The 6,000-nt window shown below is 41.8% G+C and overlaps 1 protein-coding gene across 3 annotated transcripts in view; it reads left to right on the top strand.

The window, feature by feature from the left end:
* Msh3 (mutS homolog 3) overlaps nucleotides 1-6,000 on the top strand; it is a 154,932-nt gene that overhangs the window by 67,746 nt on the left and 81,186 nt on the right. The gene's annotated exons all lie outside the window — the stretch shown is intronic.

The following is a 6,000-nucleotide window of genomic DNA, read 5'->3' as shown; positions in this document are numbered from 1 at the left end:
AAAAAAAAGAAATTGTACATATACAAAATAGAATTTTATTGGCCTTAAAGAAAATTAAAACAAAGGCATTTCATGGAGTGAAAAAAAAAAAAAAAAAAAAAGAAAATGGTATGAGGATCATGCCTGCTGACTTTATGATGTACTCAGATTGCATAAATGAATGATTAAAATGAAGGGAATGGGAACCATTAGGATTAGCTCCTTGGCTACATTTCCCTGTGATTTTCATACAGCAGAGAGTACATTTTCATGATAGTTAATTCTGTTGAATAATTAAATGGCTCTTATTTTGGAAACCTGTATGTCTGGATTATTAATGCCCCGTTTCTAGTTTATTACCCTGGCTTAAATGACGAGGTAATAGAATATTACATATTTCCTTTCACTTAACATTAAATTTATATTAACAGAAGTGTTACTTTTAACTCTCTAGAACTACTTAAACTTAACATCACCAGGAGGCTTTATTAATTCTCTGTGGTTTCCCACACTCTATGCCAACAGCACTTTTATGGGGCTCACTCAGCCCAGGGCGATTAGTTATTCTCACACTGGAAAGGAAGGTGTCCGGTGCATGCTGGGAGCTGTGACTGATTGCTACTGCCTTCACACCTGTGCCCTCTGACCTTTGAAGGTGAACGGGAAGTGTGGTACCTGCTCTTCACTGCTCTTTTGAACTACTCTTCAAAAGTGAACCTACTGGGGGTCTTAGGTCATGTCTGCCCACCAGGGCCTGAGGATTAACCCCTCCCAGGGCCAGGAACATGGGGTCCTTCCCCTCCTTGGTTACCCAGCTCAATGCCTGGGGAGATGCAGGCCAACGGTGATGTCCCAGCATCAAAGGCAGTGTTCACTGCAGCAGCAGCAGAGGACCAAGGGAGACTGCGGAGAAGGAGCGGATGTTTTGTGTTTCCTGGTCCTCTGGATGGATCTTTCTCCACGCTTATGCTTTTCCTCATGGGGCTTCCCAGGCTGACCATCCTCAGAGTGCTGGAGGAGGACTTCCTCGATTGTGACTTTGAAACAAAAACTCATCTATGTGAGATAATTACTGTTTTACAATCGATAATAGCTACTGCTATTTATTGAAACTGTCTGCTCCTCTCCGTTCCCATAGCAGCCTCCTCACATTCATAGTCCTTCACTGTTGCTTGCCTGGCTTTGTGAAGCAGCTTCTAACTGATCCTCAGCCTGTCCAGACCACCAGCCTTGGTTCTCAGTTTAGTGTTGCAGCTGCTGTGTGGCTCCAATTGCTTTTAACCCACAGTGCTGCTCTGGCCCCCCTATCATGGTTCCCACATCCCTGGGGCATCTCCCCTAGTCTTTTATAGCTCTTCATCTAGAACAGTGCTGGAAGTCCCAGGAAGTCCCCTCTGACCCCTGAAGAGAAGTCTGTTCATATCAACAACCACAAATGAGACAGGGAGGAGGTTGGGGTGTGGGGGGAGAGATTAAAAACAGTGGTCTTAATTCCATTTCTATTTCAAAATGGACTCCTGAAACTAGATACATCTCTGTGTGTTTCATTGTTCCTGGATCATAACTCATTTATCATTCCATTTTATCATATCATTGTTGATTTTTAAAACGGGTTCTTGGTTTCTTTTTTTTTTTTTTTTTGCTAATCCAGTGTAAGTTCATTATCGACAAAGTTTGCAAAGTATATACCTTACAATTCTGTCCTGACACCTCCTACCTGCTGTATGGGTGCTTTCTGAATACTCTATAATTGTCTATTAGGTAAATGAATGTGGTCAGTACAGCAATACTTCAATCTTAGAAAAGGACTCTATGTTTCTAGTAGAAGGCTACTTTTAAAAAAGATTCATTTATTTTACTTTGTATATGGAGAGAGAGAGAGAGAGAGAGAGAGAGAGAGAGAGAGAGAGAGAGTAACAGTGAGTACCTGGTGCCCTTGAGGAGAACATCAGACCACCTTCAGCTGAAGTTACACATGGTTGTGAGTCATAGGGATGCTGGGAATCAAGCCCACGTCCTGAGAAGGAAGCATGCTCTTAACCACTCAGCCACACCCTATGACCAGTGTATTAGCATCTAAAGTTGGTTGGCTAGTTTTGATCATCCACCTTTAAAGCAAAAGTTTTTATGAAAAACAAGCGATGACAGCAAAACTAAACATACCAGCCATGAGTCTGTGTGCACCTTATGTTTTCCTCAAGTGCTCGCATGTTTAAATTACAGAGACATCCTCATGAAAAGAAACCAGTAAGTTCCAACTGCATCAGTAGGAGTAGCTCTGTTGGCTGAATTATTAGTGATACTCACATTATCAACCAGCTCATCTCCAAGTGTGAAGGAGTCCAGTGGCCTCAACAAGGTCTTCTTTGGCCCATGGTTGATAGTGAGTAATCAGCCATTTACGGGACCCCATGTCCATTGTTCTTTGGCTTCTGCAATGAAATGGTTCCGGCACCTTCTTTCCTTGGTTGAGGGTGTATAATATTGAACAACCAGTGGAGCACTAATGTGGATCATCTCGGGGTAATGTCTGTTGTGGTTAGTTTTAGTACCAGCTTGACATAATTAACCTGGGAAAAGGTGATCTCAGTGAAGGATTGTATGTAGGGAATTATCTTGGAGAGTGGGGGGACCCAGCCACTGTGGGTGAGCCATTCCCTAGGTTTGGGTCTGAATGTTAAAGGATTGGAGAAAGAGAGCTGGGCAGAAGCATATTCTCTCTCGGGGCTTGACTACAGATGTGACCAGCTGCTTCAAGTTCCTGCCACCTGATTTCCCTACCCTGCTGGACTGTCACCTGGAATTGTGTGCCAAATAAGTTTTCCCCCTACATTGCTTTGTCAGGGTATTTTATCACAGTGACAGTGAAGAAAGCTCAGACATCATTATCATTTCTCATCCTTTTAACAATGCTGCTGCTTGTTGTTTGTCAGGCTTACCCAACCTTTCATTGACTGAGCTAATGGGATGATTCTCATGGCTCCCCCACTGCTTTATTTTGATTTCTTAGAAGGCCTTTTAACTCCTTCAATAAAACAAACAAACAAACAAACAAACCTCCAAATTACGTGAATTGTTTTATTTTTAAATCCTTGAAGTCATTCTTTGTCATTGGCATTTTAATCTGTATACAGAAGATAAAAATGGAACTATTGCCACCTAGTATTAACAGATTTGTGCTAAGCAACACCACTTGCCCCTTTACTGTCTCCCTGCCCACATAGGCATTTGTAATTAGTACTAACATATTTTCTCAATACGACTTCTCACTAGTCTCAGTATAACAATTGAAATTACTGCTACCTGCTTCTTAGTGCTGAAGATTCCAGGTGCGGCTCTTCTTGTTCACTTACTTTACCAGAAATACCCATCTTTGTAGGTATTTCTTAAGGTCTGTTTATAATTATTCCCATTTCTTTCATAATCTATACCCTACTCCCTACCCAAATACATCCCAGCTTGGTTTTTCAAGACAGGGTTTCTCTGTGTAGCCCTGGCTATCATAGAACTAACTTTGTAGACCAGGTTGGCCTCAAGCTCAGAGATCCACCTCTCTCTGCCTCCAGAGTGCTGGGGTTAAAGGTATGCGCCGAAACCACTGCCTAAGCCACATGTTATTCTGTGTGTTACTGTACTGGCTGGTTTTGTGTGTCAACTTGACACAAGCTGGAGTTATCACAGAGAAAGGAGCTTCAGTTGAGGAAATGCCTTCATGAGATCCAGCTGTGGGGCATTTTCTTAATTAGTGATCAAGGGGGAAGGGTCCCTTGTGATGGGACCATCCCTGGGCTGGTTGTCTTGGGTTCTATAAGAGAGCAGGCTGAGCAAGCTAGGGGAAGCAAGCCAGTAAAGAACATCCCTCCATGGCTTCTGCATCAGCTTCTGATTTCTGACCTGCTTGAGTTCCAGTCCTGCATCCTTTGGTGATGAACAGCAGTATGGAAATGTAAGCCGAATAAACCCTTTCCTCCCCAACTGTTTCTTGGTCATGATGTTTGTGCAGAAATAGAAACCCTGACTAAGACAGTTACCTAATGATCAGAACTGATAATAGCATTGTGTTGTAAGCCCAGCTTATATTTGTGAGTTCTTGTAAGAACACTAAAGTTTAGGCCCATTGCTATTCACATTTTATACCTGGAAAAACCAAGGTGAGGCTAAGTAATAAATGGTGGAACCTAAGACTTGGGTCGCTTTCCTCTGATTCCTCAAATTCTTAAGCTCTAAGCTGAAAAAGTCTGTGTTAGTACCAAAATGATTCACATTATGCTGTGGCCTGTGACGACACCAGGCTAGACCAAAACTTGCTTACTTTGTGGTTTTCAGGTTGAAACTAACATAGTATAATATTTTAATCTCTTAAGGAATTTATGGTCCTATCTCTATTTTTTTTTTTCTGATAGAACTCATAAAGCTGACTTAGGTTTTTATTTGAGTCATTTGCTATTATCTTTATATATTGAAAAAAACCTTTAATTTTGAGATAGTAGCTATCTGTGTGGGTGTCATATACATTCACAGATGGTATCTTTTAAAAAGTCTGTCCTCGACCATCTGTAGCATCAACCTCATCTGATCCAATTGGTGTCATCTTTCATTTTTGCAGGGATTAGTTATTGAAGTAGATCTTCATATGTATTTTATAACATTTTGGGTAAATGTTAAAGCAAAACATTGATTTATTTTATCACAACAGTCCTATGGAAAACAGCTTTCGTCTTTTTTTTTCCAGCTCATTTTGCTTTATTTCATATGTTCATATGTATCCTTGGGAAGCAAGTTGAATTGAAATAAACAACTGTTTATTGAACATCCTGTGATATTCTGTGATCCTTAAGTTGTGGGATGTTTAGTGTAGTGTCACTGCACCTCAGAAAGGCATGGCTTTATGGGTGGATTCGAGGCTGTTGAGTTGTAGTTAACTGAACTTGCTTCATGGGGATCAATACTTTGCTGGCCTTGATGGACACAGAGACCCCTGCCTGGACAGAAGGTAGGACTGGTCGTGAACCAGCATATCGGTGCTGGGAAGAGAACCCAGACCTTCTGCACGATCAGCAACTGCTCTTAAACGCCAAACTGTCTATTTCTAGATCCCCACCTTATTTAATGTTTGATGCCTCTGTTTCCACTAAAATATTTCACTCTTTTCTCCACTGGCTTATTCATTTAAATTGTACTAAGGGCCTGTGTGCACCAGACATGTGCACTTGCCAGTGTCTTTCGTATCACAGTAGTCTATAGTGCCAATCTAGGGAGTTGGTGGGCTACAATTCACTGAAGATACATTTAATCTTCAGGTCTCCATCTTATGTTGACAAGGCTTCACATATCTTCCCAAGTGACTTAATCACTCAGGGTATGTCACCATTGATAAAGTCCTGCAACCCTGGTTTTCTGTGTCTTCTGACATCACAATCTCCACACTTTCTATTGTTACTCCTCTATCTTTGATTAGGCTCTATTTCCACCAGCGATGCTTCATTCAACAGTGCTTCCACCATAACCACTGCATCTTACTGCTCAAGGTAGCCCTGTGAGCCATGGTAGCCAAGTTATCTGAGCAAACACATCCCAAGTCTTAATGGTTTCACTACTTGAGAACTTTACTTGGTAGCAGATATGGAAGTAAAGTGTGTTCTCCTGTAGTCGTGAGCCCAGGTCGATGGCGTCACTGTGTGGCTTACAGCAGTGCTTTGAGCAAAGGCAGGAAGAAGAGCGTGGAAGGTTGCACAGGACGTTTTCATCAGCCAGCACATAGAGGTGATATCCACCATTCCTGTTCTCAGTTCACTGAGTAGAACTTGAGTACAGGGACATGGCAAATCTCAGAGGAGACTTGCTGGGGGCACAGAGGTCTTTGCATTCACAGAAAAGTATCAAGAGGACCAGGAATGTTAAGAGGACACAGAGGTATCTCCCCAGTGGAAGAGATGAAACCAAATATTTGCATTCCATCCAGAAAGCAGAGAGTTGATTTTTTGTTAACAAAATGGTAACCTTTTAGGTATCTGGGGAGTC

Source organism: Mus caroli, chromosome 13 (genome assembly GCF_900094665.2).
Source record: "Mus caroli chromosome 13, CAROLI_EIJ_v1.1, whole genome shotgun sequence".
NCBI classification, from domain to species: Eukaryota; Metazoa; Chordata; class Mammalia; order Rodentia; family Muridae; genus Mus; species Mus caroli.
The sequence above is the reverse complement of the archived record's forward strand: the minus strand, read 5'-3'. Positions and strand labels throughout refer to the sequence as shown.